The sequence below is a fragment of the Pan paniscus genome, chromosome 6 (assembly GCF_029289425.2).
Source record: "Pan paniscus chromosome 6, NHGRI_mPanPan1-v2.0_pri, whole genome shotgun sequence".
In the NCBI taxonomy this organism is placed as follows: Eukaryota; Metazoa; Chordata; class Mammalia; order Primates; family Hominidae; genus Pan; species Pan paniscus.
Window position 1 is genome coordinate 48,272,322 of NC_073255.2, and position 20,595 is coordinate 48,292,916.

General features: G+C 42.7%; 1 protein-coding gene and 1 pseudogene across 3 annotated transcripts in view; both read right to left on the bottom strand.

Annotated features, from left to right (window-relative positions):
- Nucleotides 1-20,595, bottom strand: part of SUGCT (succinyl-CoA:glutarate-CoA transferase) — a 719,374-nt gene that overhangs the window by 692,354 nt on the left and 6,425 nt on the right. The window lies entirely within an intron of this gene.
- On the bottom strand, nucleotides 7,629-10,357 carry LOC103784452 (tRNA (guanine(6)-N2)-methyltransferase THUMP3-like; annotated as a pseudogene).

Below are 20,595 nucleotides of genomic sequence, written 5' to 3' on the forward strand. Positions count from 1 at the left end.
CTGGTGACAGAGCAAGAGGCTGTCTCAAAAAAATAAAAAAGAAAATCACCTCAAATTGGTATGTGGAAGGGTACAAAATGGTACCAATTTATAGATTTTATAAATCAATCTACAGTTATAGAATGCACAACCAAAAGTCAACAAGTCAAAGGAAAAAACTTAGGTGTTCAGGCTTCTTTAACGGGCCATCCTGAAGTTAGCTGTCCAGAGGATTAGAAGGGATTGAACCAGAAACTGGAGGGGAAATGATCACTGCAAATTACTATTCAACATAAGAATGCTCACAAACCCAAAAGATCCCTGGAATTTCTCAACATTGGTGACGTGATTCTCCTACGGAGAAGACTGACCAAAAGGAAGACTTTAGTGCAAATAAGAAAAATGCATCCCATCCAGGGGAAAACTGGCAAAGTAGTGACCATTCTAGGTTGGTTGATCAAACAACTTCATAGGTACTTAAGGAGAATTATAATTGTCACAGCAAAGAAAATATGCATGGGGTGGATGAAGACAGTGGAGTGTTGCAGTGTTAGAGTGTGAATACGAAGAGCCTCTTGACACAAAAAAATATAGAGAGAGCCCATTCCATGGAATATTTTAGATATTTAACACGGAGGAATAGAAGGGAAAGGAAGAGGAAGCTTGGAAGAAACGTGGGGGCGATACATATGTGAGAGATTTGTTTTATGATTTGATTTTGTTTTTAACAGCTTCCAGTGAGCAACTCTGAAGAGCAAGAGAAATGTCTGGAGAGAAGTTTAGAAATTTCTATGTGCTGGACTAAGGAATCTTCCCAGAGACTTCTCTTCAGGTAGTAAAGGTAAAAATTAGTCTTCAGTGCTTTCAGAGTTTTTGGAGATAGAGAAGGGGAAGCAAAGAACTTGCTTCCAATGACAGAGGTAGGCTTTTAAGTGGCCTAGCCATATTCATGTTATGAATTCCTTAATACTCTTAATACATATTATCAAACCGTCCACCAAAAAGGGTATATATAATATTATATATATGTGTGTGTGTGTATATATCAGTATGCTATGAAAATCATGTTCTCTATCATCTTCCATAACCCTAAACATAATCTCCTGGGTTTGTGGAGTTTTTGTTTGTTTGCTGCAACCTAACAGTTAAAAATTTGCAAGTCACTATTATTTTAATTTGAACTTATTTAATGACTTCTGAAATTGAACATCTTTTAAATCTGCTCTTTTTATATCTTCTCTTATAAATTATTCTTGATGTTGGTCCATATTTCTACATGCACATTTATCTTTTTCTTATAAGTTTATATGAATTATACATACACTAAGAATATTAATCTTTTATCAGTCATATTTAGTAAAAGTAATTTTTCCCTATCTGTTCTTCACTTTTCAAAGGTGTTTTAAGATTTCATGTTTTAAAAAAATCATTTCATCTGGGCATGATGGCTCACGCCTGTAATCCCAGCACTTTAGGAAGCCAAGGAGGGTGGATCACCTGAGGTCAGGAGCTTGAGACCAGCCTGACCAACATGGTGAAACCCCATCTCTACTAAAAACACAAAAATTAGCCGGGCATGGTGGTGCATGCCTGTAATCCCAGCTACTTGGGAGGCTGAGGCAGAAGAATCGCTTGAACCCGGGAGCAAGAGGTTGCAGTGAGCCGAGATCATACCACTGCACTCCATCCTGGGCGACAAAGTGGGTCTCCATCTCAAAAAAAAAGAAAAAAATTATTTTATGGTTTCTGCCTTTGGAATTGTTTCAGGGTTTCCCAAGACCACCCATATTTTCAGTGATTTGCTAGGAGGATCCACAGGACCTAACCATCTGGTTGTATACAGAGCTGAGGTTTACTACAGCAAAATGACATATGACAGGACCAACAAGAGGAAAAGACACAGGTAGAAATGGAAAAAATTCATGCCATGCAGAGGCTGCTTATGTTCTTTTGCTCTCATGGAAGGCCATATCAAGCATGCTTCTTTCTCCAGCAACAACTAAAAATAGATACAGAAACACACAAAGTTTCTGCCCAGGGAAACCCATTAGAGACTCAGAACCTAGGTTTTCACTGAAGACTATTTACATAGGCACTCTCTGCATACCATGTAGCACAATTCCAGACTCCCTCCCAGAAGAAAGGTAGGTGTTTACCATTGTTGAGGCACAGAAGCCACACCCAAAAATGTAGGCATCACAGCAGCCTCAGAAGCCAAAGTTTTTCTCTGACCTCCTGCCTTCCTATCTCTCAGTCCCATGCTCCTCTGAGGATAGCTATAAAAACTAGAATCCGGCCAGGCACGGTGGCTCACACCTGTAATTCCAGCACTTTGGGAGGCCGAGGTGGGCAGATAACAAGGTCAGGAGATCGAGACCATCCTGGCCAACATGGTGAATCCTCGTCTCTACTAAAATAAGAAAAATTAGCCAGGTGTGGTGGTGCGTGCCTGTAGTCCCAGCTACTCGGGAGGCTGAGGCAGGGGAATCACTTGAACCCAGGAGGCAGAGATTGTAGTGAGCCGATATCATATCACTGCACTCCAGCCTGGCAACAGAGCGAGACTCAGTCTCAAAACAAACAAACAACGACAACAATAAAAAAAAACTAGAATCCCTCTTCCCTAAGAAGGGTCACAGAAACCAGACCTCTTTTCGCCAATGCCAGCCACAAAACCTAAAAATACTACTCCAATTGTCTCTCTGCCACATCTGTGTAAAAACCGGACATAAAGAAATTATCTGGCCAGGCATGGTGGCTCACACCTATAATCCCAGCACTTTGGGAGGCCAAGGCAGGCGGATCACTTGAGCACAGGAATTGGAGACCAGCCTCAGCAATATGAGGAAACCCTGTCTCTATAAAAAAAATACAAAAAAATTAGTCTAGCCTGGTGGCACATGCCTGTAATCCCAGCAACTCAGCAGGCTGAGGTAGGAGGATCACTTGAGCCAGTGAGGTCAAGGCTGCAATGAGCTGTGATCATGCCACTGCACTTCATCCTAGGCAATAGAGCCAGACCCTGTCTCAAGAAATACAATTTTAAAAAGAGATCTCTATATTTCCTTGCTTTCTGTTTTCCTAAATATTTCACATTTTTTGCAAAATGTATCCATCATTTTAACAATTGAAAAAATACAAATATGTAAATGCTAGGGACATAAAAATTTTATTTACTCATTTTATTTATTTATTTTACTTATTTATTTATTTGAGACAGACTCTCACTCTGTCACCCAGGCTGGAGTGCAGTGGCACAATCTCAGCTCACTGCAACCTCTGCCCCCCGGGTTCAAGCAATTCTCCTGTCTCAGCCTCCCGAGTAGTTCGGCCTACAGGCACATGCCACCACGCCCAGCTAATTTTTGTATTTTTAGTAGAGATGGGTTTCACTATATTGGTCAGGCTGGTCTCGAACTTCTGACCTCAGGTGATCTGCCTGCCTCGGCCTCCCAAAGTGCTGGGATTACAGGCGTGAGCCACCACACTCAGCCATATTTACTTATTTTTAAATAAACTTTTAGTCTTTGTATCTGGAAAACAATATTCATACTCTACATTTCTTCATATAGAAATAATCTGTCAGCAATTTTATTATTTTCAGTGAAAAACTTTTATAAGCATAACTTAATGCATTAATACCTGTGTTACACTTGGGTGAGGAATATTAGTCTACAAAGAAGTAAATATGTATAAAACATTTCTCTTGTGCTTGACTACCTTGCATAATTGGAAATGAAAATATCACTTTTTTTTTTTTTTGGATACAGAGTCTTGCTCTGTCACCCAGGCTGGAGTGCAGTGGTACGCTCTCGGCTCACTGCAACCTCCACCTCCCGGGTTCAATCTCCTGCCTCAGCCTCCTGAGTAGCTGGGATTACAGACACGCACAACCATACCTAGCTAATTTTTGTATTTTTAATAAAGACAGGATTCCACCATGTTGGCCAGGCTGGTCTTGAACTCTTGACCTCGTGATCTGCCTGCCTCGGCCTCCCAAAGTGCTGGCATTACAGGCGTGAGCAACTGTGCGTGGCCCCAAAATACCACATTTTAATGAAGCAGTAGAATTTGACTCTCAGAAACCCTTGAAAACAAGCCACTTCTAATTCTCCCTTTATCAATGAGATCATTATTTAAGTGACAGTTAAGCAATCTACTGTGTTCAGTGCAGGTCTAACCCTATCAACGAGTGAGCTAATCACATCCTACAGAAGCACTTACTTTTCCACTATTAGTAGCCTTTAACATGAAACAGCTAACAATAAGCACCTCTATAAGGAAAACTGATATAATCTGAAAAGTTTTAGGAATACCAAGGTAAAGCTTAAACCTGAAGTATACATACAATCATTTCTGTACAGAGAAATTATTAAGTATATTCTCCTAAGAAGTGTTTTACATTAAAAATATTTAAGTTTTTAATCTCTATATTGATTCATTCTTGTAACCTGAAAGTAAACACAAAGTTTCTGGAGCAGAGATCAGAGTTATTATTACTTAAGTCAAGACATACATCATTTTCCCATACCTAATACCCCATAGACAATGCAATGAAAACCCATTGATAGGTAAGGGTTGAACCACAGGAGAAGAATCCCAAAATTTTGAATCTGTAAGTTTGTACAGGATAACTGCCCAGCTGCCACCTTCGCCTGAGAAAGTGAAAGAAAGCAATCTACCTATGGTAAGCAAATTCTCCTTGGGAAGAAAAGGGGAAGATCCCTGGGATCTTACCCTTTGGAACATAAATAAATGTCTCCAGGAGAAGGTAAGATAAGCGTTACTGGGTTTACAATCTTGGGAATGCCTCCAACGCTCTGGGTTTTATATCCCTTAAGTCATCTTTTAACTTCCAAGGCTTGTCTTTTAACCCAGGTTCTACTTTTCTATGCTCAGAAAGCCCTGACCATGCAGAAACATGAAAATATTTACCCTTTTTTTTTTTTTTTTTTGAGACAGTCTTGCTCTGTCACCCAGGCTGAAGTACAGTGGTGCCATCTCGGCTCACTGCAAGCTCTGCCTCCCGAGTTCAAGCGATTCTCGTACCTCAGCCTCTGAGTAGCTGGGTTTACAGATGTGTGCCAACACGCCCGGCTAATTTCTGTATTTTTAGTAGAGACGGGGGTTTCACCACGTTGGCCAGGCTGGTCTCGAACTCCTGACCTCAAGTAAACCACCATGCCCAGCCAATATTTACTTCTTAATAACACATAGTGAAACTAACCAACGATTTCTATTTGTAGCACTGGTTAATACCTGACATCAACCTAAAATAGTGGCTTTCAAACCCTTTCTGCAGAGCCTTGGGAATTCCTCAGAGGTGCCACCAGGAGCCACCACCTCAGAGGTGGTGAAGGGGTAGGAGGGTAGTTAAAATAGGAGTACAGAGTGAGCAGGGCTCTGGGACTCCAATTCCTCCTTTGAATACAGCCCATTTGCTCTTATATATTGGGCTTCCAAGCATAGTTTTTTAAGACAAGGCACTAAAAATCTTCTATTTTTTTGAGGCAGAGTCTCACTCTGTCGCCCAGGCTGGAGTGCAGTAGCGTGATCTCGGTTCACTGCAAGCTCCACCTCCCGGGTTCACGCCGTTCTCCTGCCTCAGCCACCTGAGTACCTGCGACTACAGGTGCCCTTCACCACGCCGGGCTAATTTTTTGTATTTTTAGTAGAGACAGGGTTTCACTGTGTTAGCCAGGATGCTCTCGATCTCCTGACCTCGTGATCCGCCTGCCTTGGCCTTCCAAAGTTCTGGGATTATAGGTGTGAGCCACCATGGCCAGTCAGCACTAAAAATCTTAGGTATCCTAGACCAGGCACAGTGGCTCACACCTGTAATCCCAACACTTTGGTAGGCTGAGGCAGGTGGATCACTTCAGGTCAGGAGTTCGAGACCAGCCTGGCCAACATGGTGAAACCCCGTCCCTACTAAAAACACAAAAATTAGCCGGGCATGGTGGCGCACACCTGTGATCCCAGATACTCAGAGGCTGAGGCAGGAGAATTGCTTGAACCCAGGAGGTGGAGGTTGCAGTGAGCCAGGATTGTGCCGCTGCACTCTAGCCTGGGCTACAGAGGGAGACTCTATCTCAAAAAAAAAAAAAAAAAAAAAAAATCTTAGGTATCCTAAGTAAAAATCCTCAGCCTCACAGAAATAGACAAGGTCCCATTTACATTTATACTTAAATTTTCTTGTCTTGTTACCCTTACTTGCATTAAAGCAGAACTTCTAAACACACACCACCACATCATTAATAACCAATTATTAACAATAATAACCAATTATTTATGGGGCTCCCCAAGAGGCTTGGGTGCTCAAATGTTCCTTGATGGTTTTTTTGTCTGATGATGTCTTCTGTATACAATGTCACTTGAAGATAGCCCCTAGCCACTGGAAGCATATTTCCTAAAAGCACTGCCTTATCCAGGATCTTGTCTTCTAATGTTGGGCCTCCTTCAACAGTGCTACAAGGATCTTTTTGTGGGAACCATACCTATGTTGCTCACAAAAACGAGCAGTGTCCTTTTCCCTTAGCTCAGAGGACAGCCACCATAAGCTCACATGCATCATCCCAGTTCTTCATTTGTCCTTTTTTTTTTTTCACTGGAAGAAAACATTTCTTTTAATTTGCTTTGTGGGTCCCACACCTCAAATACCAATGTGTCTGCTATTTTTTTTTTTTTTTTGAGACGGGGTCTCGCCCTGTTGCCCAGGCTGGAGTGCAGTGGCGCAATCTTGGCTCACTGCAACCTCCGCCTCCCAGGTTCAAGTGATTCTCCTGTCTCAGCCTCCCAAGTAGCTGGAATTACAGGCATGCACCACTACACCCAGCGAATTTTTTTATTTTTAGTAGAGACGGGGTTTCCCATGTTGGCGAGGCTGGTCTCCAACTCCTGACCTCAGGTGATCACCCACCTCGGCCTCCCAAAGTTATGGAATTACAGGCGTGAGCCACAATGCCCTGCCTCTGCTGTTTACAAATAGTAATGCTCTATGCTACTACTAACAGTATTTTTGCAATCCCTTTGATAAATCCTAGTCCTCTATTTTAGTTCTGAATAACAGATGCATATTAATCTGAATAACAGATGTGCATTTTAATTTTTAAGGCAGATGGTAAACTTTCCTATAGGACTTGTGAGATTTCATCTTATGGGGCAAACATTGTTCACAAAATGCAATACTTCACTTCTAGAGTTAAAGAATTTGAGCAACTGAATAGCACAGATACGCAGGCAATGAAATGTGGCCTAAGATGTAATTATGTTCTCTGCCTTTCCTTTAGGCCGGAGTAGCTTTCCGCTTGGCACAACAGAAAACAGGCCGTAAAGCCTGAAAATAGGTCAGGTGTTGTGGCTCACACCTGTAATCCCAAAACTTTGGGAGGATTGCTTGAGCCCAGGAGTTCAAGACCAGCCTGGGCAACATGGTGAGACCCCTATCTCTACAAAAAACTATAATATTTAAAAAAAATGTTTTAAGCCTGAAAATAAAACGTTCTACACCCAAATCTCAGAGCGTTTTACTAGGCTTTTCACTAGGCATCTTTAAAAGCATTTTAAGCAAAATACTAATTGCCCAAAATACAAAACAGTGCCAAGGAAAAGCTCTGCTTTCTCATAAGACTTTTTCAATCCCATTACATTACATTACATTCACATCTTTTGCCAACTAGAGTGAAGAGCTCTGAACAGGTTTAAAGAGTGCACACTGCACTTTTTTAAATACTATTTTGCTCTCAAAGCAAGTTCTTCATGCTGACATTTCCAGTGTTGGGAAGTACGAGTACTATTAGTTAGCTTCAATCTTTGCATTACCAGAGCTCCTGTTTCTCCATCTTGTTCTGAAGGATGAACAAAAGCTTGAGGTGTACATTTCAAAATATAAACTGCAGCACAAAGACCCCCAGTGTTCACCCGAACTGTATCCACTTTTCACCATACACATCACATGCCAGATAATGCTTTGGTAAAGCATTTCACGTCCTGAGTACATCGTACAGCTTGGCCTGTTGTAGGTGTACACAGACACAACTCATCTCCCATAGGCAAGCTGGATGAAGGTTCCAGTTTCTCTTCTTGGATCCCATCCTTTTTCCAAATGGCAAATCTGCCACAATAATATCCACAGAGCCAGTTCTTAATGGCAGATTGCATTTATCCCATTGAGCAGCATCTATGGGCAAGCTTCCGGATGGTTAGCCTTCTTTAATTTGGCTCTTGGTCAATAAAGATGTGATGTTGTTTGCTGCTCTATTCACAACCAGAGGATTATTATCACCAGAATATAACGTGAAAACATTAAGTAGTCCCCTCTATTGGTATTGCCCCTGTTCCACACATTGGATCGACTATTATAACATAAGGTAGCAGACCACAGAGGCTGAGTATCCCAGGGGTAAGAGTTGATAGGTCCAAAATGTGCCCATAGGTCCAAAATGTTGATAGGTACAAAAGAGTCATAGGTCCAAAATGTGTGATACGTCTTCAGTGGAGACTCGCTTTAGTCAATGCCATGCCCACAGTGACTTCATTATCATGGATATTCAAAAGAATCGCAACATCAAATTGGTCATGTCGGCCTTCCACTTAAAATAGCCTTAAACATCACCCCCAGAATCTCTTCCAGTCTCATTTGAGGGAAAGCAGTGTTTCTCTCCTACTCTGTTGCACATGACTCTGAACTTTACACTTGAGGCTCAGTTTCTTCTTTTTTGCTTTCATCAGTCTCATCTCTGCAAGATGCCAAATCATCACCTACTAATGTTGCTATCTCCTTTGATGGCTGGAGTTTCACAATAACCTAAGATGTGTGAATCTAAAACATTGTAGTGAATGAACTCTTTTTTTTAACATCTCTTTCATCTGTTTGGACTTCTTGTCCATCATGAACCTTCCTTTTACTTGAATTCTGAATTATCTTTTTGAGCTTTGTTTTTGTTTGTTTGTTTGTTTGTTTGTTACTTAAAATCAACATTAATTGGCTGGGCGCAGTGGCTCACGCCTGTAATCCCAGCAGTTTGGGAGGCCGAGATGGGCAGATCACAAGGTCAGGAGTTCGAGACCAGCCTGGCCAATATGGTGAAACCCCGTCTCTACTAAAAACACAAATACAAAAATTAGCCAGGCATGGTGGTGGGCGCTTGTAGTCCCAGCTACTCAGGAGGCTGAGGCAGGAGAATCACTTGAACCAGGAAGGTGGAGGTTGTGCAGTGAGCCAAGATCGCACCACTGCACTCCAGCCTGGCCAACACTGCAAGACTCCATCTCAAAAAAAAAAAAAAAAAACCTTAATTTTCCATAAAATTAAAGTGTTTGACCATGGGAGTTTTCCAGCCAAGTCTTCAAAATTCTTTAGAATTTCTTTGTTTTTCTAAACTAGTAATCTTAAAACTCCTGAACAACCACAAATAAGTTATCAACCGATCTCGGACAATAAACCTAAGCCAAATTTTCACTGAAATGACAAAATATATCTTGCCATGGTCTCTGCTGATTGTATGGTGACCCCAGTTCGTCTCTCACTTCTTCCACAGCTGTTTGCTCAAAGCTGGCTCCAATAGTTGAAATCACCTTGATGAAAACTAAAACAGTGAGAAAGTTACAACAGAGAAAGGGATCTGACCTAACCGAGTCCATCTTGGTTCTAACCTCCAGGCTGCCCTTGTTTATTCCTGGGCATAGGCTGAACTATCTTTGGGTGGAACTTAAAGTTGAACTTTGAAACAAAGCCAATAAAAGTCCTTTCCCAAAACAAATCTCTTACTTGCCTGGGGACCAGACTGCCTTTGTAAAACTAACAAATTATCCACAAGATTAGAAATTATGGTTTAGGAGTCATGCACCCAGAGGCTGCAAGATTCTGAACCTTCCCAGTTGCTCTTAGGGATAACATCACTATTGTAAAACCTAACACTGGTGCTGAGGATATTTCCTAGACCCTGCGTTCTGATGCACCAGCTGGTGCCACCCAGACCAATAATCTGGCTCAACCTGTTCTGTGATCCCACCCAGAAACAAAAGAAAGCTAGAAAAACCCACTTTGACCCCCAGTGACTTCATCTCTGACCCATCCAATCAGCACTCCCTACCCTCTGGCTCCCAACCTGCCAAGTTATCCTTAGAAAACCTCAGTCTCCAAATTTTAAGGGAGACTGATTGGAGTAATAAATCTCCAGTCTCTTGTACAGCTGGCTAAGCATGAATTAAACTGTATCTGGGCCACTGGGCAAAATGAATGCACTGGGCAGTTACACAGTGACTTGAGGAAGCTAAGACTCATCTCTGAGGTCACTTTCTGTCACTTGTGCAGACCTCTGGTTTTCATGCAGGTTTACAACTAGGAGCTGTTAGTGGCTTCTTGAATGTCAGACATGTTGGCAGTGCTTCCAAGATCCCTAACACTGTCCCAGGCTCTGGGATCCAAGGATGGCCATGAGGAGAGATCTTCGAAATATCTATACTATCCTCATGCCAATGCCAGGCATATACAATAGTGTTTAACACTAATTCAATTTCTGTGCCTAAGGAGCTCACAGTCACTGTGAATACAATCTTCATCTAAAAAAGGCAGCTGAAGCCAGTGAAAAGGACATGTCCAGCTGCCACACAGATGCTTTCAGCTCCAGCATTCCACTGGCCTCATGTGCTCAGGTCACACGACTGGAAGCCACCTCCAGTTCTTAACTTTTCTAACTCTAGGTAATCCAGGATAAAACTTTGTTGTTTTATTTTGTTTTGTTTTGTTTTTAGAGACGGAGTCTCACTCTGTCACCTGGCTGGAATGCAGTGACGCGATCTCGGCTCACTACAACCTCCGCCTCCCGGGTTCAAGTGATTCTCCTGCCTCAACCTCCCAAGTAGCTGGTACTACAGGTGCACGCCACCACGCCTAGCTAATTTTTTTGTGTGTATTTTAGTAGAGACAGGGTTTCACCATGTTGGCCAGGATGGTCTCAATCTCCTGATCTTGCAATCCGCCTGCCTCAGCCTCCCGAAGTGCTGGGATTACAGGCGTAAACCACGGTGCCCAGCCAAGATAAAACTTTCTCCCTTTCTCTTCATCTCTTCTCTCCTGAATTCATCATCATATACATGGTAATTCCCTGGCTAAGGCCTAGGAATGTAACTGCCCAAGGGGTTCACCTTGCCCACTGTCTAGATAGAGCCGATTCATCAAGACAGGGGAATTGCAATCCAGAAAAAGTAATTCACGCAGAGCTGGCTGAGCGGAAGACCAGAGTTTTATTATTACTCAAATCAGTCTCCCCAGAATTCAGGGAGCAGAGTTTGTTTTGTTTTCTTTTGTTTTTTTGTGCGTAGTTTCGCTCTTGTTCCCCAGGCTGGAGTGCAATGGCTGATCTCGACTCAATGCAACGTTCCCAACCTGGGTTCAAGTGATTCTCCTGCCTCAGCCTCCCGAGTAGCTGAGATTACAGGTGCCCACCACCTCGCCCAGCTAATGTTTTTTGTATTTTTAGTAGAGATGTGGTTTCACTATGTTGGCCAGGCTGGTCTTAAAACTCCTGGCCTCAAGTGATCCGCCTGCCTTAGCCTCCCAAAGTGCTGGGATTTCAGGCGTGAGCCACCGTGCCCGGCCCAGCGAGCAGATTTTAAGGATAACTTGGTGAGGATTGGGGGAGCCAGTGAGCCAGGAGTGCTGATTGCTCAGAATGAAGTCACAGGGGGTCAGAGCTGTCTTCTTGATCAGTCAGTTCCTGGGCGGGGGCCACAAGATCAGATGAGCCAGTTTATTGATCTAGGTGGGGCCAGCTGATCCATCAAGTGCAGGGTCTGCAAAATATCTCAAGCACTGATCTCAGGAGTAGTTCTGGGAGGGTCAGAATCTTGTAGCCTCCAGCTGCATGACTCCTAAACCATAATTATTTTTTTGAGGCAGGGTCTCACTCTGTTGCCCAGGTTGGAGTGCAGTGGCGTGATCTTGGCTCACTGCAACCTCCGCCTCTCGGGTTCAAGCCATTCTCCCACCTCAACCTCCCGAATAGCTGGGAGTACAGGGATGCACCAGCATACCCTGCTAATTTTTGTAATTTTTTGTTTGTTTTGAGATGGAATTTTGCTCTTGTTGCCCAGGCTGGAGTGCGATGGCGTGATCTCAGCTCACTGCAACCTCCGACTCCCAAGTTCAAGCAATTCTCCTGCCTCAGCCTCCTGAACAGCTGGGATTACAGGCGCCTGCCATCATGCCTGGCTAATTTTTTGTATTTTTAGTAGAGATGGGGTTTCACCATGATGGCCAGGCTGGTCGTGAACTCCTGACCTCAGGTGATCCACTTGCCTCGGCCTCCCAAAGTGCTGAGATTACAGGCGTGAGCCACCACGCCTGGCCGATTTTCATATTTTTAATAGAGACAGGGTTTCATTATGTTGGCCAGGCTGGTCTCGAAATCCTGACCTCAATTGATCCACTTGCCTCCCAAAGTGCTGGGATTACGGGCATGAGCCACCGCGCCCAGCCCTAAAGCATAATTTCTAATCTTATGGCTAATGCTAGTCCTACAAAGGAAATCTAGTCCCCAGACAAGAAGGAGGTATGCTTTGGGAAAGGGCTGTTACAGTCTTTGTTTAAACTATGAACTATAAACTAAGTTTCTCCTAAAGTTAGTTCAGCCTACACCCAGGAATGAACAAGGACAGCTTGGAGGTTAGAAGCAAGATGGAGTCAGTTAAGTTAGATCTCTTTCACTATCTCAGTCATAATTTTGCAAAGGCGGTTTCAGGAAGACCCTAGCTACATGTATAAAAATCCAGTATTTAAGGTTGTATCTCCAAATCTTTAAATCTAAAATAAGCTACATGCTTATTTTACTTTTCAAAGAATGGACTGTGTTGGGACTCAAAAACTGAGACCCCAAAATATGGCACATTGACATGCTGAACTAAAGGAGAAACCTTAAGGACTCTCCAAGGTTCCCCACCCCTACCATCTCTTCTAAAGAAGTTTAAGATTTTTATCTGCCAAAACTCCAGGGTCACCCACCAAAGAAGAACAACTGTTTTTTCCTCCCCTCCCTGGAAGACCAAGAATGTAATCAGAACTGAACAGGCCCTTTCAGAAGATAAAGCCTGTCTCTAAGACTCATTCAAATTCTAAAGAGAACTATTTACCAGTTAATCTCCATCCTCATCCATTCATTCTCCCTAGCAATCCTTTATTTCCCCCAACAGAGTTCCTCTTCTCTCCCGGTTCCCATAACCTCTTTCATCAGAATCCAATCCCCCATTCTTTCTGTAACTTCAAGATGGTATAGGAGCTCATAAACCTCATCATGGGTTTGGGTCTTCATTCTGGTTTTTTTGTTTCTTTTTGTTTGTTTGTTTTGAGATGAAGTTTTGCTCTTGTTGCCCAGGCTGGAGTGCAATGGCGCCATCTCGGCTCACTGCAAACTCTGCCTCCCAGGTTCAAGTGATTCTCCTGCCTCAGCCGCCTGAGTAGCTGGGATTACAGGCATGTGCCAGCAAACCCGGCTAATTTTGTATTTTTAGTAGAGACGAGGTTTCTCCATGTTGGTCAGGCTGGTCTCAGGTGATCCGCCCACCTCAGCCTCCCAAGGTGCTGGGATTACAAGCATGAGCCACCGCGCCCGGCCAGGTTTTACCTTTCCACAACTGACAGTCCATTCATATTTCTTAGGAAACATAATTGCCTGTGTTAGATAGGAGTTCTAAATTTCTTTTCAAAGAATCAATATGTCAGTATGTTCAATTCTTTGCCTTCTACTTTTAAACTTAACTTCCTCATAAAGCAACCTTTTTTGATTACCTGCTCCACCCTGACTCATCCCGATTACCTGATTACCTACTCCACCCTGACTCATTCCGATTTCCTGCTCTCTCACAACCATTTTTCCTGCCAAACCAATCGCCCTGTCAGTCTCTTTAAATTAGCCAATCAGAGTTAGTTTAGCCTGTGTGGTCTAACCCTAGCCAATAGGGGAACAACACAGCAGCAGGGGCCACGTGCATCAGAGATAAACTCCCCTTCCCCTCCCTTGTCCAAGTGTGTGCTCATCATTGCTCCAACTGTAAGGGCATACCCTTCTAAAGAAGTACATTGCCTTGCTGAGAATTAAAAAGAAAATTTTATATTCGAATGCTATTTCTTTTGCAGCACAGAAACTTTATAACAATTTGGGGGCTCTCCTGTGATTACATTCCCCTCTGGGGGTGGTCTCTGGTTCTCTCTCATGAGGAGGTCTGCCCCGCCCCCTTGTGGCGGCCTCAGGGGTGAGAAATCAGGACCCACCCAGTGGGAGGAATAACTCGAGCTCTCAGCAATGCGGAGAGAAACTGGCCAGCAACCTAGCTTAAAGAATCCTCACATACTGTGGTGACAACTCTGTGCACAGACCAAGGAAGGAGAAGCTGCAGGAGCGGGTAAAGTATTTCCTTGGTGGTCGGGACTAAGGAAAAAGCTGCGGGGTGGTAAAGTATTCCTTGGTTAGGACATACCAAGGAGAGAGAAACCGCAGGGACAGTAAAGCATTCCTTAGTCGGGACTAGGGAAAGAAAGCCACGGGATGTGGTGAAGTATTCCTTAGTCGGGATGTCTTGGAGGTTAAAAAGAGGTGAGAAATCCCCATTGAAGGCGGGGGTTGAACCTCAGAAAGAGGTGAGAAATCCCCATGATGGGGGGGTTGAACCTCAAAAAGAGGTAAGAAATCCCCATGGGGAGGGGGTTGAACCTCACACAAACCTCCAGTAGTAAGAAAAATATTCAGAACTCCCCTTTCCTTTCTTCTCTAGGGAAGAAAGAGTAGGTCCACTCCTGCTGGTCCCTCCCCTAGCAGAAGGGGAAGGAGAGGGAACAGCAGCGTAAGCGGCTGGCAGAGGCAGGGAAAGACCAGCAGAGAGGAAAGAGAGGGAGAGAGAGAGAGAGTGAGGAGAGAGAGAGAGAGAAGAAAGAGAGAGAGAGAAAGAGAGGCAGAGAGAAAAAGGAAGAGACAGAGAGACAAAGAGGGAATCAAAGAGACAGAAAGGACAGAAAGTCAAAGAGAGGAAGAAAGAAGGAGAGAGATAGAAGTAGTAAAGAGAAAACAGTGTACCCTATTCCTTTAAAAGCCAAGGTAAATTTAAAACCTATAATTGAAGGTCTTCCCTGTGACCCTATAACACTCCAATACCACCTTGTTGTCTGTTGGGAACAGGCCCCAAAATCTGGCCATAAACTGGCCCCAAAACTGGCCATAAACAAAATCTCTGCAGCACGGTGACATGCTCGTGATGGCCTTGATGCCCACACTGGAAGGTTTACCGGAATGAGGGCAAGGAACACCTGGCCCACCCAGGGTGGAAAACCGCTTAAGGCGTTCTTAAACCACAAACAATAGCATGAGCGATCTGTACCTTAAGGACATGTTCATGCTGCAGATAACTAGCCAGAGCCCATACCTTTATTTCCAGCCCAACCCTTTGTTTCCCATAAGGAATACTTTTAGTAAATCTTATGACTGACTTGCTGTCAATAAATATGTGGGTAAATGTCTGTTCAAGGCTCTCAGCGCTGAAGGCTGTGAGACCCCTAATTTCCCACTCCACACTCTATATTTCTGCATGTGTGTCTTTACTTCCTCTAGCGACACTGGGTTAGGGTCTCCATGACTGAGCTGGTCTCAGCAGTTGTCACTGTAAACAAGGGCATAGCCCGAAAGCATTGAGGCCACTGACAAGCTGAGGCCACTGATTAGCCTTCCTAATCAAAAATCCTTAACCCAGTAACCTGCGGATGGCCCAAATGCATTCAATCTGTAGCGGCAACTGCTTTGCTAGCAGAAGAAAGTAGAAAAATAACTTTCAGAGGAAACATTATGAGCACAGCTCATCAGGTCAGAACTATACTAAGTCAAAAAAAAAAAAAAAGCACAAAAGGTAATTTACTGACTCAAGAACCTTAAAGTATGAGGCTATTCTGTTAGAAAAAGATGATTTAACATTAACCACTGAAAATTCTCTTAACCCAGCAGGTTTCCTAACAGGGGGTCTAAATCTTAATTACCGTACAAAGGTCTGACCAGACCTAGGAGGAACTCCCTTCAGGACAGGAGGATAGATGATTCCTCCCAGGTGATTGAGGGAAAAAGACACAATGGGTATTCAGTAAGGGATAAGGAAACTCTAACAGAATCGAGTTAGGAAAATTGCCTAATAATTGGGCTGCTCAAACGTGCCAGCTGTTTGCACTCAGCCAAGCCTTGAAGAACTTACAGAATCAGGAAGGAGCCATCTATATCAATTCTAAGTTAATACGGACTGAACAGGGTGTTATTAATACCAAAGAATAATTGAAATCCCAAATTCACAAGGTTTTCAACAAAAGTAAAGTTTGCTAAAAGTTAACAGTGTAACATGTATTATCCTAACTTCTAATCTTGTGGCCTTAGACTAGTCCACAGACATGAAGGAAGTTCACTTTGGAAAAGAATGGTTATTATCTTTGAGAAAAAAAAAAAAAAGTGGGGAGGAGAATTTATGTAAAAATGAATGTTATATAGTAAATTCTTGTCCTAAAATAAATTAACTGGTTGTTTAAAGAAAGGGATGTTGCAACAAGTGAGAAAGCTGAGGCATGTCAAAGAATTGTCTGTGAAAGTCGTGAAAAAAAAAAGTTATAAAAGGGAATTTATGCAAGAAATGTTGTATAATGTACAAGTAATTAGGCCTCTTGAATGTAAAACTATTGAAGAAACAGTTTATGTGCAAGGTGTGTAAGGAAAGTAAATATACTTTTGGTAAAAGGATTATAATGAGGCATAATAATGTAGATTTTTACCTACATTAAAAGGTTAAAAAATTTTTTTGTTTTAAAGGTTTAAGCAAGTTTTGAAACATTAATTTTAAAGAAAATTCTGTTTGTAAACATATTGGCTAAAGTTAAAGGGGTATCATCCAGCTTTTCTGTAAACTGGACATTAAAATAAAAGCACAACAGGTTTTTCTTAAAGCACTAACCTGCTCTTTAACAAAAATTATACAAGGTTAAAAAGAGTCTATAAAAATCTTACCTTATGGTCAGACATTAAAAATTGGATAAATGTGTCTACAAGTTTTATTAAAATTAAGTTTATCACTAATAGCACACTAATATAAAGGTGAAATTTAGCTTTTCTGGTATAAAAATCATACAGGAAGCATTGTCAAATATAAAATGGTATTTGGCTTTCTTTGGTCTAAAAACTAATAAAAATAGGTGCTAAAGGAAATTTCTCAGTAAGAAGATACCAAGGACTATAAAGTCCACTGCTGATGTCCCCACATTTAAAACAAAAGATCAATTTCTTAGAAATTGTATACTTGGTTTATCTTCCACTTTCCTTTCCCTCAAAACTAAAAGTCTTTTAGCATAGGTACCACCCCTAGAATTTCCGGTAAACCAGCAACAGCCTGAAGATCATGGTCTCATCAAAGGGTGGAAAGAAGGAAAACTCCAGCCACCCTGGGAAGGACCCTACCTTGTGCTGCTAACCACCTAGACTGCTGTTCTTACAGTGGGAAAGGGGATAGACTCATCACACCTGAGTCAAGAAAGCGCCGCCCCCTCCAGAGTCATGGGCCATAGTCCCAGGGGAAAACCCTACCAAACTAAAGCAAAGAAAAATTTCACTCTCTTTCATCTATTCTATTACTTTTTCTTCTTTCCTCGCTCTATTGCTGACCATCTAGTTATTAACATAACCAAGTCAATTTCTCTTCAAACTATTGCATTTGATGCTTGCCTTGTTATACCCTGTGGGGACTTGCCAAGTCAAAGACAGCTCTCTACTTCAGAAAAGTACCTCTCTCCCTCCTGACTCTCCTGAGACTAGACATTAGTGAATTGGGACCACTTAATCCAGGGAGATTTGGGTAAAGACCCCAGTGTCAACCAGGAGTCTTGCCCCCCAATGTAGAGCTTTTATGCCATAGTTTGCCCAACATTCTGTGGACCACTAAAGAGCAAGGATGGACTGCCCCAACCAGTTTTTGTAATTTCCTAAAACCATACATTCATTTTACTAGAGGGACAGCCAACCCCCAACTGGGGGTCAGCTAAACCAGTGCATTCCAATACAGGTTATTATCTCGAACCCTCAAACTTCTTCCCCTTTTCTAAGCCAGTTCCCTTCTTTAAGCTAGTTTTATGGTATGGGGGCTGAGGTTTCAGGGACAGACCCTATTGGATTCTTTGAAATGTGTTTCTTTGATCCCCCAGTGACTGCACCTTCCTCTAAGCCTTCTTCCAAAACCTCTCACAACTGAACAATTGCCACTCCTCCATCTAACGACAAGACCAAGATAGCTATCATACAAGTTAAAGACTTAAAACAAACTTCGGCAATTAAGACAAGATACCAAGATGCAAATGCCTGGTTGGAATGGATCAAATATTCCGTCTGCACGTTAAACAAAAGCAATTGTTATGCTTGTGCACACCGCAGGCCAGAGGCCCAGACTGTCCCCTTTCCACTAGGGTGGTCATCCAGTCAACCAGGCATGGGCTGCATGGTAGCTCTTTTCCAGGATTCTACAGCCTAGAGTAACAAGTTGTGCCACACTCTCTCTCTGCTATATCCCAAAGTCCAGCATGCTGCGGGTCAGCCCCCAAGGGCCATCCAGCCTCCATCTTCTAAAACCAATTTTACCTCATGTCTCCAACGACCAAGGGAAAAATTTGGCATTCCTTGGAGACTTAACAGGATGCAGTGAAGTGCGGCACTTCCAAGAGCTGACCCATCAGTCTGCCCTTATTCATCCCTAAGCGGATGTATGGTGGGATTATGGAGGACCTTTACTGGACACTCTGCCAAATAATTAGAGCAGTATTTATGCTCTAGTCCAATCGGCTATCCCTTTTACTCTGGCCTTTCATCAAGCAGAGGAAGGAAAAACCAGACGTCGTAAAGCAAGAGAAGCCTCTTATGGGTCTTTCGACTCTCACATCTATTTAAATGCAATTGGAGTCCCACAGGGAATACCAGATCAATTTAAACCCCAAAATCAAATAGCTACAGAATTTGAGTCAATATTTTGGTGGGTGACAATTAATAAAAATGTAGATTGGATAAACTACATCTATTACAACCAACAGCAATTTATTAACTATACTAGAGATGCTGTTAAAGGAATAGCTGAGCAATTAGGGGCTACTAGCCAGATGGCTTGGGAAAATAGGATACCCTTAGACATGATATTTGCAGAAAGAGGAGGAGTTTGCATCATGATTAAAACACAAATGTTGTACCTTCATCCAAACAACACTGTCCCTGATGGAAGTATAACAAAGGCATTGCAAGGTCTGAGTGCTGTGTCCGATGAGTTAGCCAACAACTCAGGGGTAAATGACTCCTTTACAGGATGGCTAGAAAAGTGGTTCAGTAAGTGGAAAAGAATAATAGCCTCAGTTCTTACTTCCCTCGCAGCCATAATGGGTGTACTTACTCTTGTTGGGTGCTGTGTCACACCATGCATCCATGGGTTGGTGCAGAGGCTCATAAAAACAGCACTTACTGAAACCTCCCTTAACTATTCTCTGCCTTATGTAAAGAAGCTTCTTCTTTGGGAAAATCTGTAGAACAACTAAGCCAAGACATGTTAAAGAAGTTTGAAGAAAAAGAGCTGTAAGGAAATGCAAGAGGACAGAATGTTAGATATGAGTTCTAAATTTCTCTTCAAAGAATCAGTTTGTCAGTATGTTCAATTCTTTGCTTTCTAGTTTTAAACTTAACTTCCTGGTAAAGCAACCTTTTTCAATTATCTGCTCTACCCTGACTCATTCCAATTACCTGCTCCACCCTGACTCATTCCGATTACCTGCTTCACCTTGACTCATTCTGATTACCTGCTCCACTATGACTAATTCCAGTTACCTATTCCACCCTTAGTCATTCCGATTACCTGCTCATTCTCCACCCTGACTCATTCAGATTTCCTGCTCTGCCATAACCATTTTTCCTGCCAAACCACTCACCCCGTCACTCTCTTTAAATTAGCCAATTGGAATTAGTTTAGCCTGTGTGGTCTAAACCTAGCCAATAGGGGAATGACACAGCAGCGGGGCCACGTGCATCAGGGATAAGAACCCCTTCCCCTCCCTTGTCCAGGTGTGTGCTCACCATTGTTCCATCTGTAAGGGCGCATTCTTCTATAGAAGTACATTGCCTTGCTGAGAATTAAAAAGAAAATTTTATATTCCAGTGCTATTTCTTTTGTGGCACCAAACCTTTATTTATAACATGGGCTACTGGAGTCAGACCCTGTCTCAAAAAAAAAAAAAAAAGAATTCCCTCTCCCTCAATCTTCATATATTACCTGTAAATGTGATAAGAAGCACACTTTCTTTTTTTTTTTCTTGAGATGGAGTCTTGCACTGTCTGTCGCCCAGGCTAGAGTGCAATGGCACAATCTCAGCTCACTGCAGCCTCCCACTCCCAGGTTCAAGCAATTCTCCTGCCTCAGCCTCCCAAGTAGCTGGGATTACAGGCGCCCACCACCACGCCTGACTATTTTTTTGTATTTTTACTAGAGACGGGGTTTCACTATGTTGGCCAGGCTGGTCTCGAACTCCTAACCTTGTGATCCATCTGCCTCAGCCTCCCAAAGTGCTGGGAGTACAACCAT